We start from the raw sequence: 22,204 nt of genomic DNA on the forward strand, positions 1-22,204 counted from the left end.
TGGAATTTATACAGGAGTGTCTAAATATTTTTACTTGACATTTGTAAAAAGTTGAATATCGATTGTAGCTGAAAGTCCTGTAAATATGTAGAAAAATGAAACAGTTGAAAATAATGTATACACCATCCACTATGTTTATGCAATGTTTTTACAGCTACTCGCGTAGAAAATAGAGCTACGAAATCTGGCAGAGTAATATGGCACAAAAAGAAGGAAGACGCAACGTTAGTAGAAGTTAATGTTATCAATAATGCTAGTTCAAACAGCAGAAGAAAAATAAAACGAAATACTAAGGTTTCCTCTACAGCATGAAAAGAAACTGGAAACTTAAGAAGAGTTCTATTATTTCAGTAAATGTAAGAGCAACCGGGCTCATGATTCGCAAAGCTACCGGCAAATAAACCCGCAAACAAAGTACTCGAGTGCGACAGATAATTGCACGTAAATGGACGGTTAGAACCTTAAAAAGATCCCCCGATTGGAATGTAAGAGATATCGGGTTATTCTTTTCTTGGCATTCGGTAAGAATCCCCAGTCCTAAGTTAGAACAAAATGGTAATAAAATTGCAGAGGAAATGAACATATCGTAACCGTTTACTTTCGAATCACAAACAGGAGCGGAAAAGGTGTGGTAAGTCAGGTTACTTTAATTAATTGTTACGTAGCATAATTACAGTTCGGTTCGGCCGCCGCAGGCCGACTGTGGCAGCCAGGTGTCTGTGTACACAAGAGTAACTGTATAAAAGATAAATAACACAATGTTTATAAAAATGATCGTATTACCTTCATTACTCCAGCAATTGACGGGGTACACGACCCCCCTCTCTCTCTCCCTCCCTCTCTCTCTATCTCTCTCCCTCCCTCTCTCTCTATCTATCTATCTATCCCTCCCTCTCTCTCTGTCTCTCACTCTCGCTCTCTCTCCAAAACGCTGCCAGTCACCAACGTGCAACGAATATTAAATGCGTGTATAAAATAAACAAACCGAGTTTCTTGTTGCCAAGCGGTTACTGCATGACGTCTTTACAATCGTTGCCCTTAAATCGTTCCTTTGGGCGGATATTCTAACATCCAAATACACTCCATGTTCAATTTGGAAATATTAGAAAACAGTAATGTCGCGTAATTATTTAGTAACTGAAGTATAGGGAAGTTAACTTTCTTTTTAATTATGTTTCGGTTAATAAGGAATTATATAGCATTATTAGTTTGTTTTTAAAATTTTCTACTTTAACATTTCACATGAATGTTTTTAAAAGATGTAATTAACTCTTATATAATTTTAATGCCAGCCAAACAACTAAACATATTTGGTTTAAAATGCAGACGCTAAAAAGAACGGGCGTACAATGTTGTCTTCTAGGGACCACCAGTTCTGGACACACACACACACACACACACACACACACACACGCACACACACACGTATGTATGTATATATATATATATATATATATATATATATATATATATATATATATATGTATAATGATAAAAGCGTAATCTAGTCTGCATGTTTTTATTTTATTTTATTTTTCTTTGTTCACAATTCTGTTAATATATATACCAAAGGCACACTGTTAAAACTGCCCCTAAACACTTTTATTTCATTATCATGTCTATATATGCTATGCATTCATGGGAAATCTACGTTTAAAAAGTTATCTAAATTACATATTACATAAGAGAAAAAACATTTTAATAATAGGCTCTGTGGTATTTAGGGAATAACTTTAAAAAAGTGTTTTTTTCTGGTTCTATTTCTAAATATTATTTAAAGAGAACTTATTTGATTTATTAATTGAATTTACTATATGTATTTTTTTAACTAGCATCTTTAAAATAAATATGGCTTACTTCGGTTCAAAAGCAGAATTATGCGTTTTTTTAAAGCTCAAACAACAACAAACTCGAGAGATACCATGATAAAAGATAATAATTCTTAATTACAGCACATTATTTACTAAATTTCTCCACCCTATAAAAAATGTAATAAATAGGTAAACGCAGCATTATTTTTATTTCTACTAGCATTTAATCATTCTGTGTAAATGCTGTATAATTCCTTTCTGGGGTAAGTTGATTTAAAGTATCTAGTAATAATAAATTTGAAATATAATATACGCAAACGAAAAACAAAATCGAATAAAGATTTCTAGACTGAGGCAGTATTTACTTTAAGTTAAATTTATCTCTTGCAGATAAGTATACAATCAATTTTTTCAACTTTTATATGGCTGTCTGAATTATTTATCATTTGAAAAGGAAGTTGTATAAAATATATTGTCACTAAATTGGATATATTTCTACTTGTTATTAAAAAAAACATTTTAGTGTATGGTTTAATCGTTTATCGTATTCAAATTTATTTTTTTATTGTTGTGAGAAATTTTATTTTATGCGTGATTGCTGTATGTTATGAATATTTAATTGATAATACTTTTTGTGGGGCGTATTTACTAAACAGTCATATATATATATATATATATATATATATATATATATATATATACATATATATATATATATATAAGTAATTACCATTATTGTTTTATTGTTGATTCAATAATAACAACAATAATGTTAATTACTCAAAACACGCTATACATATACACCCCGCGTTATATTTGCTGTGGTATCCCGCACAGCCATTTTATTAATTTTTTCACTTTTCCATCCAGCATGCTTTGAATAGATCTGTTACACCCACCATTTGAAAAAGGGAACACCCCGAAATATATTATGGAAATTCTCACATACAATTGATCTCTTCTAGTAAGACATTGATAGTTAAACCAATTAAATAAATATATATATATATACAAACATATATGTATATACTTATTGATTTGCAAATTATCACTTGTTTTCGTCTTTATATATATATATAATATATAAAACGCAATATATATATATATATATATTTATTGCGCTACGAAACAGATACTGTCAAGAATTGTATAAGTCAACTGAATTAAAGCAATAAATTATAAAATGGTTAACATCATGAACTATGGAACTGAGCTTCTTAAATATAAGGATTGGTATATATTTTAAGAAAATATATTTCTACAGAAATATATATATATATATATATATATATATACATTATGTATGTGTATATATCCATTATGTATATATGTATATATATATATATTACATATATAAGTATTATATTATATATATATATATATATGTATTATGTATATATATGTATTATAATAATGTATTATATATATTATATATATGTATATATATTCATTATATATGTATAAATATTGCACAGCATGAGAGCAAAACTGCCATGCTTGCTTGAGTATGTGAGACTCCCAACAAAAGTTTGAAAAAACGGGAAAATTGCAAAGACGTTTTCTCTTATTAAGTTTGATGCCACTTACAGTATAAGAAAATCAAATGAAATGATTTTTTTAAAATTAATAAAATATATTGCGGCATGATTTAATTTTCATGAATTTTTAAAAGAAACAGAATAATTTTTTAAAATGGCGTTATTAACTTCTATTCGATTTTTGCGCCAATCACGTGACATACATCAGATTTTAAATTAAGTAAAGCGTGCATTTTTTTTTCTGCTAGTCGCAACTATTCCTGGACTTTATCTTCCAAAAAATCATGAAAAACAAAACGAAGTGAAATACAAGTTTTCTTCTCTGATGAAGGTAGATTCAACATAAAGGTTAAGAATAGAATATTAAAATGTATTCATTTCATATAAATATACTAGCGGGGGTATCCCGAGTTACTTGGAAAATAAAGAATACGCGAACGTAATAACCCTGTTAAAATGTCATATCTTTTTTTAATCGGAAAAACAAAAACAAAGAAAACTGTGAACGTAGTGCAAAATAAAAAAAGATAAGTGAACGGAAAATAAATGGCATAAATAATCCTGTTTCAATTTCTTAAAAGAATTGGCAAAACAAAAAAAAAACAGCGAACGTGATAGAAAAATAAAAAAACGAACTATGAATGGCATAATTAACCCTGAGACAATATTTAAACTTTAAAAATCGAAGAAAAAATATGTCTGATATCTAGGCTCAAACGTGATTACGAGGATGCCACTATAGAGACTAGTCTATAATCACGTAAGCGAAGTCGTTTTTTTATATTTAAACTAAATCAAGAAAGAGCGTATTTTGCGCATGCGTGTTTGGCTAAATTGTCATGAAGAAACGATTTTTTGCTACACCTTTTTGTAGAAAAGTGCCCAGTTGAGAGTGAAGTAACTAATGTTTTTAGTTATTTTTTCGATGTCTGTCGCCCGAAAGGTGGAGCTTCAAAACTATACCAATTTTGTGAAAGTCAGTCATCTCGGTGGAAAGTTGTAGGCAGACATACAAACATGCATACATTTAAACAGATTTTTGCCCTTTTATATTATAGTACTACGCGAGTTTCTTAAATGTTCAAATATAACCTTTCAAAATAATGCTTTCAAATAATGTGACTATTTTTTTTCTTGCCCAACCACGCTACACACATCCGAATTGGACTTTAATACAATCAACAACTAGATCTGACGTCATATTTTTCTCCGCCAAAGGCCATCAATATCTGGACGAAATAAAACCAACAAAATAAAGAAAAAAAAAAGAGGAAAAATCTAAGTTGGACAAAATACACGCGAAAAACCTTGGAGATTACATCGATCAAAACGTTGTGAAAATAATACAGATAGTGCATTAAGTCTTAATTTGTTGAGGAAAATTTGATTAGTTTCATATTTTTTATATAGTTTAATATATTTAGTAATACTTTTGGAGTATTTGATCTTATTGATTGCAGCGTTTATGTAAAGAATACTATTTTCTCATTTTAGTATAAATATAAACCTAACGCTGAAACTACTTCGACCTTTTGCGAAAAAATTGTTTCGTATTACTTAGTTAAAATTAGAATTTAAATTCTGCTTCAAATATTATTAAAAGTATATAATACTAAACAATTTGCTGGTTAAAAACGGACAAAGTTATGACCCGTTGACATAGAATGAGGGGTTGATTATGAATTGATAATTGCAGATCGTATAACTGGTTCTCATTGTTACATTAAATACTAATCCTGATTAATCCTACGAACCCCCTCTTAATTCCAAAGTATAAGATCATAATAGTTATTTCACTGCACCTTATGATAGAAAAAGCTTAGCCAGTTCGGCCTAGTAATTTCCGAGAAAACTCTGGATGAAAAAAATTGGTATGTATAGAATTAATCATATTAGTTTTTATTAATCAATAACTGTACATCGAACGGATACCATAATTCTTGGTTCGCTGCATCTAACAAACAAATATTCATACTAAACTTTAACTACACATAATAGTCTGCGTTGCATTCTCGGAAGAACCCTCAGGCTATTACTTATATCTAATGTTATTGCGTGTTTATAGAAGCCTATTCGTGACCAGATACACACACATACACACACAGACATTCAGCTTTATATTATATATACAGGGTGTCCACAAAGTCTGGCTACATTATGTAGCTAGAAATGTGTGTATATATATATATATATATATATATATATATATATATATATATATATATATATATATACAGGGTGCCCACAAAGTCTGGCTATATAATCTATAGGATGCTTCCACAAAGTCTGGGTACATAATGTAGCCAGACTTTGTGGACACCCTGTATATAATATATATATATATATATATATATATATATATATATATATATATATATATATAATTTAAAGGAGATTAGAACAATAGTCTAAAGAGCTGAGTGTATTTCAATGTAACAGTGAAATTACTAGTTTAATTAAAATACAGGAAAGAGAAAGTGCTCGTTGTAATTTAGATATATAATAAGCTCGATAGGTAAATATCCTAGAGCTAATTCAATATTAAGTAATGTGATTGATAATTTAAAATTTGAAAATCAAATTATAATTAAATTAAAAATCCGTTTCATAAGAAGGAACAACAACAAAATCAATTATCTGTATTGTCGTTTCGGAAAACAATGCTTTTTATTGTTGTTCCTTCTTATGAAACGAATTTTTAATTTAATTATAATTTGATTTTCAAATTTTAAATTATCAATCACATTACTTAATATATATATATATATATATATATATATATATATATATATATATATATGTGAAATTTGGAAAAGATGACTCTCACAAGTAAGAAATTCATTAGGTTATGAATAGGTTAGATAAAGTAATTAAGAATAGGAAACTAGATCTAATATTTGTGACATTTTTTCCTAAGATTAAGGGAGGTGGTGTGTGATCAACACTGCTGCGGAGCCATGATGTAATATACTGTTTTGTTTTTAAATCCCCGAAACAGTGTTTTATGGTAAACAACTAATGACCCTTTAAAAATAAATTATTACTGGTACTATTCTGAATAAAAATGTATGCAGTGATTAAAGGTGATTCAATGACTTACTGACTTAATGGTTTTCTAACGAATGATAATTTCTTTGTATAGTTTTAAAAGTTAACAACTTCGAAGACTATATATATATATATATATATATATATATATATATATATATATATATATATATATATATACTAGTGTTTTCATCCTTTCGGGAATCATCAGTGCAGGGTGTCATGATTAACACCGGTCGATAGATTCGAATCCAACAACAGAACCCGTCTCTGACTTCATTAGAAAGACCTAATCTATACGTCCGCCGTTAACCGCTAGAAATACTGTTGAGATTTTAAACATTTATTTGTAAATGTTTTTAACATATGAAAACCAGTAGACTCAGAACTGGATAAGACAGTGGGCATTTTCATTAGTAATTGTTATCCTGAAGACTTTATTAATGATTGTATAAACCAAAGGGTTGCTGATTGTAAATCCCCTTAAATATTTGGCCTTTTAAAATGCCCTGTTTACTTAAAATATCCATAGATATGGAATTGGGGTACAAAATTAAATAAACAGATTATTAGAAGTATTATTAATTGATCTACTCTGTTTGCTTGCAAGGGTCGTTTGCTTACATGCAAAATAGTAACATTATTTATCAATTTAAATGTCAGTGTGTTGCTGCTTATCTCGGACGGACTTTCTTGCATTTACAAACTCGTATAAACTAGCACGTTCCCTCCAAGACCAGACAGGGTAGAGCGGGATCTGTGAGTCTACCTCCCTCTACAGCTCTACTGCTAGAGGCCAACATTTTGTTGCGGAGCCTTGTGCCAATCAGTATAAAATAGAGTGGTTTGAAATACTTCATAGAGCAGATTCTTAAAATCATTAAAATTTTTTAGAATCTCTCTCTATCGCAATTCGTTAACCTTCTTTGTGTTGGCAGAAGTAATTGTTAAAAGCGTTAAATCTGTTTGGGGAACTTTGATCACTTCCCTTGATTCCCCTCGCGGTTCTATTTTAATCGTATTTACACGCTTTATTAAATTAAATTATTTGTTTTAATCGTCCTTTTTGGTCCCTTTCATTTATAAACTCTTTTTTTCGTCAGTAACATTGTTTTTTTTCTAAACTCTTTTATTGTCAGCAATATTATTGCAATGCTATCAATTTTCGCCTGATGAGATGATAGCCGAAACAGCTCCTGAGAGTGAAAGTGTATGTGTGCCTGTGTCTATGTACATTTCTCTACGCAATGATTTTCGAGTTTGTAAACTGAAAATTGATATACAAAGTTTTGGGGTTTGGGAAAATCTTTGTAATCCGTTGTCGGTTAGAAATTTTGATGTTAAGAGGTTAAGGTTCAACGATTCGACCTTTGAGAACTCTACCAAACTCCTTCGCCAATTTTGGGTATAAATAATTGAAATTTTAGATATCGGTTCCTTGGACATGGATCTAACTTAATAACTTGATTTGAGCTCAAAATAACAAATGTTAAAGGGTCATATTAGGGGTCAAAGTTTTGGAAAATTAGATCTTTGTGGTCTCTACCAAATTACTCAGACACTTTCTGGTCTAAACATTTGAAAATTTACATAAAGGGTATTCAGAGATAAGGCAAGCTTTTTCATCGGATTGGGTCGGAAATTTGAGCTAACAATATATAAATATACGTATGTATGTATGTTCGTCTGCTTGCGTAAAACTTTCGACAGAGGCGACGGATTTTGAAAAGATCAGTATCGTTTTAAAGCACGACCCTTCAGACGACAAATACCGAAAAATTGGCTAAAAACATTAATTTATTTACCATACAGAAAGGAGTCGCTTTTTTTCGCCGATATTTTCGAAAGTCACCCCCTATTTTTGATTGTCTAGCCTTTATTTAAGCCTACGTCACGTCCGGTTTTACGGTGGTCGTAATAGCAAAGGTGTCAGGTATTTTCCTTCTTCGCAGTACGGGTTCGTGCCTGCCTTCCTACTACCACTTTTTTCAACACACACCTCCAAACACCCGGGCAACGCCGGGCACTCAGGCTAGTATATATATATATATATATATATATATATATATATATATATATATATATAATTAAAACACTACCGTATTTAAATATATGGTTTAGTGTTAGATTACACGATTTAGAATTGCTTAAAAGTTTCACCTCGCACTTATTTTGAGAGCAAATTTCAATCAATTCTTAGAGTTCATAGGTCACCTTTTCAGCTATATTTTGAAACCATAGCAACTTTTTCGCCGTCGACACCTTCATAAATCATAGCGGGATTGTCGCTCGCATGCCACATTTTTGGGGTTATATAGTGAAAGTTGACAAAGGTGATGCTCTTGCCGTGGTAGGGCTGATAATATATATATATATATATATATATATATATATGTATATACATATATATATATGTGTATATATATATGTGGGTGTATGTGTGTGTGTGAGTGCGTATGTGTATTAACATAGCGATGCGTACAATATTTAAAAATAAATGCGTGCATAACAATATAATTAGATATACACACTAGACACACATAGATATGACGTATCGCAGCGGCGCGTGAATAAGACTTCATAATACCACATCCATTCCTAAAGACATAAAATAAATATTGTACGGACGGTTCATAAAATATGCACGCATACATCAAGTAATGAATAATGTTTCCGTCTTGGTATTTTTTCTTGTGCTGTTTTAGTAGTGTAGACTTTTAATAAGAAATCAATGAGGAAATCAAACCGACGATTTGATTTTATTTTTTAATCTGTTTCTACGAGATAATTAACGCAATTATTTGCAAGGTGAAGTAGCAAGAGCTTGACATAATAATTACTACTAATGATTCATTTCCCCTCACCTTGAATGTACATTAAAATGATAAACACTAAATTATATAATTAATTATAAATTATTATTAAGATTAAGGCATAATTATCAGATTTTATTCGTTTTTAGTTTTTCAAATTTTATGTTCAACAATCAATAAGTTTATATACGTACACAGACGTACACACACACATACACACACACACACACACACACACACACACATATATATATATATATATATAGAGAGAGAGAGAGAGAGAGAGTATCTGTATAAACATATATAATATATGACCATATGTAATAGTAATATATAGAGAGAGGGAGCAAGTATCTGCATTAACATATTTGTATGCAATTCTCTCTCTCTCTCTCTCTCTCTATATATATATATATATATATATATATATATATATATATATATATATTGAGAGAGAGACAGAGACAGAGAGACAGAGACAGAGACAGAGACAGAGAGAGGGAGCGAGAGAGAATTGCATATAAATGTATGTTAATGCAGATACTCTATTGCATCATAAACCTATTCATAAAAGATTCTATAATTTGGACATTTAACGACAGCGCATACATAGAGTGTATCGCTAAATTTTTATTCCTTTATTATTTTTCGATTTTTCTAGTTTAACACAAACATACACCGAAGTTTCTTTATGGGATTTTGGAGAAAATAGGAGAAGTTTATAAAAGTTGGCAGCTATAATGTCGGAATGTATGATGTACGAAAATGCTTCGATGTCACAGAAATACTGTGGAAAACGTTTTTAAACAATGCGGCCTATAAAAGTTGAATGTGGCATATAAAGAAATAAAAATATATAATAAATATATATATAAATATATATATATATAATAAAAATATATAATAAATATATATATAAATATATATATATATATAAATATATATATATATATATATATATATATAATAAAAATATAATAAATAGTGAAAATTATAAATATTTTTTGGTAGGCTGAAACAATTAAATGCAATATGTTTTTGTGAAATAAAAAAATAATTGGTAGGATTTATAAATCGTCATTTTTACCCGCGTATACGTGATACCCTCGATTAAGGGTTATTGTTACAATATAAAAATTCATTGTCTCAAAATCATCTATAATATAAATCTCACATATCTATTTAAATGTATGTATTATTTGTGTATGCATGTTTGTATGATGCCTAAAACTTTCGACGGATCCGACGGATTTACACGTTTTGAAGCCCGGCAAGTACAAATTTGAATCATTTTACACCTCAGGTACCATTTAAGCTTATCGGGATTTATTAGGGTATCAAAAGAATCACAAACTGTGATCGTGCACCTGTTTTGAAGTGCACACCTCGCAGATCAACACATCTACACAATTGATCCGCAAGTTTTTATCTTTTCCATAAGTTCTCTTGTATTTTCAAGGGCCACCTAAGCCACTTCAAAGCATTCAGCGCTATTGTAAATAAACGCTCTTCAATGCCTACGATAAACGCTAAAGACATCCAAATCAGCTAGAAGTATGACGTGACCGTTTTCAGGGGCGATACTGCTCCGCATTGGGGAGATTAAGATCCCCTAAAACACTGAGTGAGGCCGGGTATGCATGCTGAGATTATCTGTTAAACTATGATTGAATCCCGGACAGCGGTGGGTGACCTATAAAAAGGGATGAGTTTATTGTGCTTTGTAAAAACAGACAGAAAAACAGACAGATATTTTTATTGTTTAAAACAATGAGAGGAAATGTCAGAATAATGTTGAATGGAATCAGACATTCGTCTGGCCTGGTGAACCACCTGCTCAGACGTCCGGGCTCCCTGAGTGAATGGGTTTGACCTCTCGACGGCGTGTGAGAGAGATATAATTCTTGGTCACAGATCCATAAACTACAGACGAATTGCTGAAATGCACACACGCAAAGGATTCGGGTATTCTCCGTTTGACGTGTTGTTAGCTGGGCGAATCGTCCGACCCACCCCGCTACTTTAGTATAAAAACGAATACCCGGGCTCAAATAGACATATTGAAGCCAGATCTCGAAAAAACCAAACGCTCTAAGAACGCCACATAACCCCCTTCATCAATCCTGACCACCAGCTTAAAAACGAAGAATAAGATGTTTGGAGAATGTGATGTTTTTATAATAATCAAACTGAACGATGTGTATATGTAAGAACTTGTAACTTTTGTGAAATTAACTTTTTTGTAATTAGAACCTCAGAGTCTGTTATCCTTTCCGGCGTGCATGCAAGCTAACTGATTTTCAGCAGAATCGACACGCAGCCTGAGACGCTGAGAATCCATGTGAAGACCTCCCGGTAGAAGACGATCACGACCATTTTATTTTCGATGAGGTCAGAGGTCATCTGCTGACTTGAGCGGGAGACCCTTTACAGAAGGACTTCTAACTTTAGTTTACACGGCCTCAAAATCGTTTTAGGGAACTGTGCTTGGTATTTTGCGAGAAAAAAGACCATCATAAGAACGACTGTTTTGAGAGTCGGCAGTCATCAAGATATAGAAGTTGATATGCTCGGCGAATTTGGTTCCCAGTTACATCAGTTGAAATACTTGTAAAAAGATTTTTTTCGGTTGGAATATATGAGATCGCGAGTGAATGTCTGGCATACAGTAGGATGTCTCATCCCCAGCTTGAACAAAATTATAAGAACATTAGTAAGATAGAAAGGTTTCGGTTTTAGCTATTATACTTTTGTTATGAAAAAAAAATGTCCGATTTTAAACGAAGTATATGTCTGAGATAGAGTTGATGAAATCCTTCGGCGCATTTTTATCTATTATTAGTACAATGTCAATCTTGTAAGACATGGTTTATAAGCCATGGTGCATATACTGACATTTTAGTTATCAGAGTTATATATTACCAAATTCTATTTTTCAGCATGTTAATCACATCTGAGTCCTTGCTAATTCCCTATCTTATTGATGCCTCATATGATTGAGTACAAACAATTTACACAAAATTTCCACGACTTAAATGCGCTTCCTATAGACAAAAATCATAGGAGTGGAAAGATCTTAGTTTTAAATCCAGACAAAACAAGTACAATAATCTACTAAGGGGTCTATAATTAATTAGATATCCACTGTGAAGTTTCCATAGTATCAGCATATGACAGTTCTTCTAAAATAATAGCATTAAGAAAGTAAATATTTGACTACTTTTCTAGTTGTTCGAAATCTAATAAAAGCACCTGTATCACAATTGTGAAAAGCATACCACAGCACAACTTTCAGATGAAGCATTGGCGCAGATATATCACTCAGCTTCATTCCATTGCCAATTATTTTATCATGTTAGAAACGATCATTAAAATTCCATACAATGATGTGGGTGCTTGAGTTTTTCAATAAAATAAGGTATAGAATCAATTATTCCAACAACTTCTAGTGGGTCTCACGGTAATCTGTAAAATATCTCCGTTAAGTTAACAATCACCTGAGGCCAGTGCTGTTTAATAGCGGTCTCTGGATTTTAAGCAGAAAATATCATATGTACGGCACCTCGTCGGAATTTAAAGACACGCTGGGCTTCAAGTAGAATATCGATTAAGCAAGAGTAACATAAACACTTTTTTCAATTGCTTCTAACGCTAAACTATTAACACTCTGACTATTAACCTCTTCCTTGTACAATCAAATCAGATGATATCTATCCAAGCTTGTCTAACTGGATGATACTCTTATAATTGAACATACGACCTCAGCTGAGATTGAACTCACCACACGAGTTTGTAGTGTAATTCAAATCTTGTCCGTAGCTGAATACATGATGCTTCGCTAGAGTTATCAAGTGTATTTTTATCGTGACGCCATCACTAGAGGGATTGCCTATCACGGTTTAAGAGAAGCTAATCTATTCTCGAGAGAAGGATAGACCTGGTATTATACCTCGCGGTACATACGGCGCATCGCCTTCCCAAATGGTCACACATCTGGTATTGGACAGGCTCAAAGTTGCTCAACTTCTGTGGTCTGGCGAAAACCGGTGTGTCAATGTGATTATGACGTATACTCTTATAGTGAAAAATTTTGACGGGACTATACAGTGTAAAGTTAATCTGAAAGTTCAAACATAGATTTATCTGTCCAGACTGCAGTTTTCTTTTGTTTCTCGTTGGTTGTGTTCTTTTCTTTTCGCATTCATGAATATTTTAGATGAAATATGCATTTTTAGTACTCGGTTTTTAGAAAAAAGAGAATGGAAGAGAAATAAATATGTGTTGTTTTTGTGGAGTTTTTTTCAGGTTTACTTGAATGTGGCGTCATGTTTGTGATACAGGCACGTCGTAAAATCGATACAAAGTTTTCTTACAATGTCTTGAATGACATTTTGTTTTAATTTTCCTGAAAAATTTGTTCTAGAAAATACTAGTCATCTTTGCTTGTAAAATGTTTATTCATTGTACAAATGTAGAATGAACTATCTTAAAACGTATCTCTTGTCAAATAAATTAAGATAACGTTAATGTTTTATATTATTCTGAAATTATATATATATATTCATAATTTATGAATTACGATATATATATTTATCTCTCTCTCTCTCTCTCTCTCTCTCTATATATATATATATATATATATATATATATATATATATATAGCTAAATCAAATTCAACGAATAAATAAAAATCAAAGTAAAATTAATTGCACACAAAAATTGAAAAAAGCCTCTTTAACAATAACAAATTGCTCATGACGACGATCAATGATCGGACGCGTTCCAGGAAAATTGCTAACAAAAAGTCAGTTGGCAATCGAAAACACAATTTACCAACAGAAACCAAACAACGTTCGGTAGATTGAAAAGTTCTACAGAAAATGAAGATGAATGAAAGCTCTGTAGTATTTAATCCAACGTGCTTTGATAACGACTTGCTGTCAATATATATATATATATATATGTATATATATATATATATACATATATATATATATATATATATATATATATATATATATATATATATATATATATATAGGGTGTGTCCGGTGTTTGAGAACATGTAAGGAAAATAAAAATACAAACAACAACACACGTTAAAAAATAAAGCGATATCAGTACGTAAGCGACATTCATATTTATTAATCTAATTCAATAAAATCTCCTTCCGCTTCCAAAACTTTTCGGTGTTGGTCTAAGACATAAACTGTCCTCTCTTCATCACATAGGATTGTACCGAACATTTACATGGGCTGTCCTTCGATTCGGTACTTCGGAAATACCGGGATGTTATTTAGTTACCTCATTGATTTAAGGAATCTCCGCAATGATATTCTGAACTTGTTGAATAAACGGTGTCTAATACTTTCAGAGCGTTACTGGTGCTTTTTACGTGTGGCAAAACGATAAATTCCGCAATCATTACCTTAGAACTTTACTCTAACTAAACTGAAAAAACAACAAAGGATCGAGTGACTTTAAGAAAATATGCAAATTTCAAGTCGCTGTGTTCTGCTATTATTGCAAGCAGGACATTTTTTTTTTCATTTCGTATGCTAGTTTATTATCTCTAGGGCTGTGGCAACATAATATTCTTATCATTGTTTGGACTCTCAAGTATATATCCGACGCAATAAGACACACACAATCAACAGAGAATAGTCTATATAAAAGCACATAAGATATCAGCAGATACATACGCGAGAGTGAAAACAATGAGAAGAATACGCTGTTGTCACAGCCCTAATTACATCCCATGATTAATTGTGTGTAAAACAAAGTTAAAAGTTAATATACCGGAATGCATTGGTAAATTAAGTGGTGTTCTCAAACACAAGACGAACTCTGTATATTGATATAAAAAAGTGAAGGTTTGGTTAAAAAACGAATACCTCTGTAGGGTAGAACACTATTGGTAAATTATACAACATGTATAACTCTTATTGCTCAATTAGCAAAAAAATCTTTATTTGTAAATAAAAAAAAACGGTCGGTCAATTTTTATAGAAACACACTGTGAATATGATTAATGAGCATCGACCCCATGTCTTAGGTGTGGAACTGTCGACTATAAACTAGATAGTTGTAGTTTCGATTCCTGGCTTAGTCTCAAGAAGACTGTATAAAACGCCCTCGTGAATAGAGTCCTGTCGTTAAATTCTATCGCCTAGCAACCCGAGCGTAATGCACCGTTTAATGTTTTCATGGTTGTAGGCCCGGTTTTGGCTTGGGGTCGGTTGTAGTTAGGATGCACAGAACACATATTATTCAACGAAAAAGTCCTTTTTAAGCTCTTTCATGAACTATGTTTTGGCTGCGATTTTTTTTGTAATTAAAGAGTTTAATATATATGTATATAAAATAAATAGATTTTATAATTGTTTGTCTGTCAAATAATTTACGTCGATAAACTACACATTTGCCTTTATTTTTTTAAGGGCACTTTTTTACTGACTTTTTTTTTGTAAATAAAGGAAATTTTCGATTGGCTTTGTTTAGGATGGGGAGCTTTTCGATTTGCTTTTTATTGGTCGTTTTATGTTTCTAATGTACGCCCCCCCCAAAAAAAAAAATTGAATTTGTCATATTTTGGGGTTTGTTTTGCTTATTAAATTGTTAGGTAAAAGTAGAGTATGGTCTCATAAACAATAATTAAATTTATCGCTATTTTATGTTTCCAATGTAATTTCCTTCTCCCCCACCAGAAACAAACAAAAATTGTATTTGTCAGATTTTGCCTTCCCCCTCAATCGCCAAAATTGAAAAATGCTAGAAGTGACATATCTCGTTGAACGCTTGGTGGCCATAAAGTGGGTGCCCATTTTACGTTTAATTTATATGAAAAAGTGATCCCCCACTCTAACATTTTATTTATTTTGTTTTCAAAATTACTACTCTCATAATGTTTATAAAGGCTATGTAAATGTATTAGGCTGAAAAAAAGGTAGATCTCCATTTTTTAGAGTTTAAACGCTGCTGGGTCACGTCGTATAAAATTACCTTTTTAATTATAAAAGTAAGTTTGTAATCGACGAAATTAACGCGAAAAAAGAAAAAAAAAGTGTAAATTCTGGAATTTAGAGGGGAGGCAGTAGATCTTCATTTACTTTTATTATTCTTTATTCTTTTAGGTATTAAACGATGTTCCGTTAAAGGAATAAAAGAAAACAGACAAATGAAATCTTTTCAGTTTTTTTGTAATTGTTTTTTTTTTAATATTTAAAAAAAAACAATAAAGCAAAACATTTTTCTATCTTCACGGAATTATATTTCCAGCTAAAAACTTATTGAAATTACCAAATGGTATTTGATAAACCTTAGTTTTTATGGCTAGCATCTAGGGGCAACTAACTCTAAAAAAAGTTATAAAGAAAGGTCGTTGTTAAAAATATTAATTCCAAAATGAATTAAATTAAATATATTATCAATATAATTGTTGTTTAAAATTTAATTAATAACAATTTTAAATAGAATACTTAAAATAATTCTCTCGCTAAAAACATTAACTAAGATACCGCTATTTGTAAAATTGATTTTCCTGATGTCATATGCAAATAAGTTGATCTCTTAATTGTATATTTTTGCAAGTATAATACTATATATAGAAATAAATGAAAGATTAAAGTAAGACAGGTTTTGTATATATTAATTAAATTGTGAACAAACAAACAAACAGAAAGGAATACGCATATATATATAACTACGTAAGACTGTGAAATTATATAACATATAAAATATGTAATGTTTATTCTGTTCTCGTGACGATCGTTGGTACAAACACCATGGGTAAGATGAATTCTCGTTTACATCTTTTATTTTCAAGGCACATTCAATCGTATAGGATCTCGTGAATATTTAAGGGATCTGCCTCTCAATGCAGCATGGCTATAATTTATTATTTATATTCAACGTATTTGTAATGTTACACCGAATGCTTATTATTGCAAATGCAAACGAGGGCAATTCCTACAAATTCCAAACCAACGCCGTAGTTATGCGGGGAAATTCGAGAATTATTGCTCTGTGAAGGCGTTCAATATTTTACAGTCGACGGAAATACCAGCCAGAGGGTACTTGAGATATATATAAATATATATATATATATATATATGTGTGTGTGTGTGGGGGGGGGTGTATATATATACATTATACATTATACATTGTATATTATTTTTAAAATGTAATTATCCACTGACACGTCTACGACTCATCAGAGTGGCTGTATCTAGCGAGATTCGAAATCGGGACCCAACGGTAATGAGCCTAAACCCTTACCCCTGAACCATCTCGCCAACTGTCTGGATTTATCGCGATTTACTTAGATGTTGTTTTGTTTTGATTTTAGCGATATGTTTTTGAATGAATTCAATTATTTACGAAAGTGCATTTTTTACCTAAATGCGAGTTGGGAATAATTTTCCCTTTTAACCAATTTGGTACCCCCACATGGGGAGCAGTATATATATAATTTTTAAAATGTAATTATCCACAGACACGTGTTTCGCCGTCTAAGACTCATCAGAGTGGCTGTATCTAGCGAGATTCGAAATCGGGACCCAACGGCAATGAGCCTAAACCCTTACCCCTGGACCATCTCGCCAACTGTCTGGATATATCGCGATTTACTGAGATGTGGTTTTGTTTTTTTTGTTTTAGCGATATGTGCATTTTTTTTACCTAAATGCGAGTTGGCAATAATTTTCCCTTTTTTTTACCTAAATGCGAGTTAGGAATAATTTTCCCTTTTAAAAAATTTAGTGGATAATTACATTTTAAAAATAATATATATACCGCTCCCCATGTGGGGGTACCAAATTAGTTAAAAGGGAAAATTATTCCCAACTCGCATTTAGGTAAAAAAAAATGCACTTTTGTAAATAATTGAATTCATTCTAACCTATCGCTAAAACCAAAAAAAACAAAACAACATATATATATATATATATATATATATATATATATATATATATATACAAACAGAGATAGATAGATAGATAGATTAAGGCAAAACGAAATAGATTGATATGGTTTGTAATTCTCTTATGAATATAACTATATGTTTTTCTCCGCTTTCTCTTTCTCCTTCTCTCTCTCTCTCTTTCTCTCTCTCTCTCGATATATATATATATATATATATATATATAGATAGATAGATAGATAGATAGATAGATAGATAGAAAGTTAGATAGACTGAAACTGGTGTGTTTATCGGAATTTGGTTACTAAAAAAAGTTATTATAGTATATTTGTTCATACAAATATTATTGGTTGAAAACACGCTGTTGTTGCAATTGTTTATATAAATACATAGTTGGCAGTTAGTTTAGTTTTAAAATAAAAATAAAACATATTATGTGCTTCAGAATAGAATGACAATATTAGTTCTGAGAAATCTAATATTAAACTAAATAAGGTTTACAGAACAACAGGTGCAGTAATCCACTACTTCATGCACTTTGTAATCCTTTCATATTGTAACATCATATTAGAATTTGCTTCATAAAAGACAATGAAATATAAGAAAAACTCTGTTCAGCGAATGAGGTATGTGTTAGTCTATTTTGAATACAAAGAAATAGCAGTGTGACAATTTCAGCTTAAATTATTTTGTATTTTGTAATCTGTAGAATGGAAACATATGATTTATTAATGTTTCAGAATATTCAAATGATTAAACTAAGGTTAATCTTATTAATGCAAAAATTTTTTAAACTGAAATTATAATTAATGTTGGGTTTGATAGAACATAGACATGTTCGAATCATAATGAGATTAATTATACTAGTTCTTCTCGTTAATTAAATAGGTTAAGTATGGGAAAGATTCGGTTAGTACGATTTGAGTATTCTGTTTTTCTTTGATTGTAATTTTATACATAAAAAGCAGTTCCTAGTTACACGCCTAAAGAGAAGAAAAATGATTTATAGATAGGAATTCTAATGTTTAATAGGCTTCCAGGAATTGAATTAATCTTAAAACGGTCACACACATATATAGCTATTTGATTACGATGGGTCACTGTATTACTATAATTTTATAGTTTTGTCAAGGTTTTTTCTGAAGTTTTTATTTTTTATGATTTTATAAAGGTTTTTAAATAATATTGCGTTTTATATGAAAGTTAGATCATTAAATCAGATGATAGGAATACAGACAAAACAAATACAGTTAAAGTAAATAAATAACAAATAGTAAAAACAATAAAAATAAGAAATACAATTTCTGAAATCGCTAACGTTTTTTTATATTAGTTTAATGATTGTAAATAAAATTCATCGTTCGAAGAATAATTGATATCAATAAAATTGACGCTCTAATAAATTACGTGTATTTTATGAATTTTGAATGGGGATTAATTTTATCATTGAATTGTGTAATATATTAGTTTAATGGGATGGATTTGAACTAAGCTTGTAAGAAAATTCGTATTTTAAAATTAGCAAAAGAATTAAATGCAAGCGATTTATTTTTAATGGACTTATTCTACTTTATGTGTGGTATATGAATGAAAAATAATCGCCAAAATCTTGCAAAATTAGATTTTAGATGTGGTCTTGTTTTTGCTCCTATATAAAAATAAATATTTAAAATATTATGGAGATGAAATAGTAGTGACTGCATCACATTATTAAAGAACGAATATTTATTTACATAAGTGAATACGTGTTTTTTTATTTAACATGAATTCGTAAGTAGATGACTTTAGTTTCATATATGATGCTTTAATAACCATAGAATATTGGATTTAATAAAATATGAGACCTTCTATTATATGTATTCTTGTAATACAGTGTTAGCCGAGCATAAAAATTTCCCCTTTTCGTTTTCTCATTATTGTTATTAGTATGTAAAAACTCTACACCAATATTCTGAGGAATATACTATTGTTTCTGATGAGTTGTTTGGTGAGCTTCTCCTATTAAACTATACGCGTGTAAGGCACGTATTTTGAATACGATTACGTTAATTTTCAGTTTGATTGGGAATGTGGAATAATGATATAAATATATATATATATATATATATAAAACTACTTAATTTACTCACATAAAATTAATATACGAAAGTATAGATTTATGCGTAAACTTTAAGTATTTACTTCAAAAGCCTCAATACGTAGGTAGAGCTAGTTAGTAATTTATAAAATATATATGGCGATTAAGCTACACTGAATATTCTGCGTTTCATCCACTCTATGACTCCTCAGGCTTATGCGCATAAGCCTAAAGAGTCCTAGAGTGGATGAAACGTCGAATATTCAGTGTAGCTTAATCGCCATATATATTTTATAAATTACTATATATATATATATATATATATATATATATATATATATATATATATGCTAAGCATGATTTGTCATATGTGTGATTAAATTCACAACTCTTAAACGGGCTTAACACGACATCTAAAGATTCATAATATTTACATGCTTGATCACTTAAGAGAAAATATGTGTTTGTGTCACATATGTCACCGTTCATGTGCGACTATAGCGGGATTAAAGAGCAACGTGCATACTGTTGAAAAGTAGTTTACGGAAAATAATAGCAAGAGAAGCAATTACATATGCATAGTTTCTCCAACATCAAAGTCTGGAAATGTTGTTTATTTGGATCATACGATGGTTGCCGTGTATTATTAAACACTGCTTTTAATATTCTACTGTTTGCTACGTCGTGTTTTACAATACAGAAATCACTTATCACTGTAATCTTTTGGAATATGACTTCCTCTCTGATACTTATATATCGTAGGCAAAACGTACTATACATATATATATACATATATATATACATATATATATTTATATATACATACATATATATATATATATATATATATATATATTGAGAGAGAGAGAGACTACAGAAAATTATTTTTAGAATAAGCATTTATTTAGGTACAAGGATTCGATATTATATATCAATCAATGTACGATCGTTTCATATTATATATATATATATATATATATATATATAGAGAGAGAGAGAGAGAGAGAGAGGGAGAGAGAGAGAGGAAGAGAAACATAGAGAGAGGAGGGGAAGAGGATGTCTATAAAAATGCATTTGTACAAAATATTCATCGCAAATGAAAATAAAGTTATATATTTTTTAATGCACACAACTTTATGGATACCCTGAATTATAGAAATCCCATTGCTTATCAGCACTGTTTATATTAGGATGCCAATAAAAAATAGCAGTTTATATGTAAAAAAGGAACAGGATTTTTTAAATGATACATACATTTATCTACGAAAAAACATATTTTCCGTCCGTAATAGAACTTTCGTCAAGGTAATCTAAGATTTTTGTTTTTAACAAGGAAATCAAAGAAATTGTTATGCAAATCTCACTTTTACGGTTTTATGAATAGTCTGTCCAACAGTGAGCAGAAAAAGAAAATGTTTGGTAGCTTGCTTTATCAATGTGTTACTTCATTAACTTCTGTTAGGGCCATTTCTTTGTAATATTTTTCATCCTATTAAGGCCACATCACACACATATTAATCGATCTCCTATCTTATTCTGTCATTTTCTGGCATATAAACAATTAGGGGCACTATGTTTACGTCTTTTTCGACAAATATATTTTTTTACTTATTAACTTATAATACAAAATATTTGTTGAAATTCACGAAAAATAACTTATTTAAAATTTAATAAAATTATATGAGTTTCTTACTTTTATCAATTAAGTCCTATTGTGCTGGAAATAAGATACAAAACATTTTCTTTTAAAATATCTTAATAGTATATAATGAAGAAAGGGGGAAACCATCTATATTAGTCAACTTCTCTCTAAAATTTGTTCAAGACTTTTTGAAATTCGTGTGAGATTCTAAATTCTGCTGGTTCGATTATGAATTAACGTATATAAATAAACCTTTCAGTCCATTTACTCACTGCAAAATACGCAATGTTACGCTGTTTTTGTGAACTGTTTGCTCGTTACCATAATATGTATTTTTTTAAATATATAGTCTCTT

The sequence above is a fragment of the Euprymna scolopes genome, chromosome 33 (genome assembly GCF_053919585.1).
Source record: "Euprymna scolopes isolate OS-2025 chromosome 33, ASM5391958v1, whole genome shotgun sequence".
Taxonomy (NCBI): Eukaryota; Metazoa; Mollusca; class Cephalopoda; order Sepiida; family Sepiolidae; genus Euprymna; species Euprymna scolopes.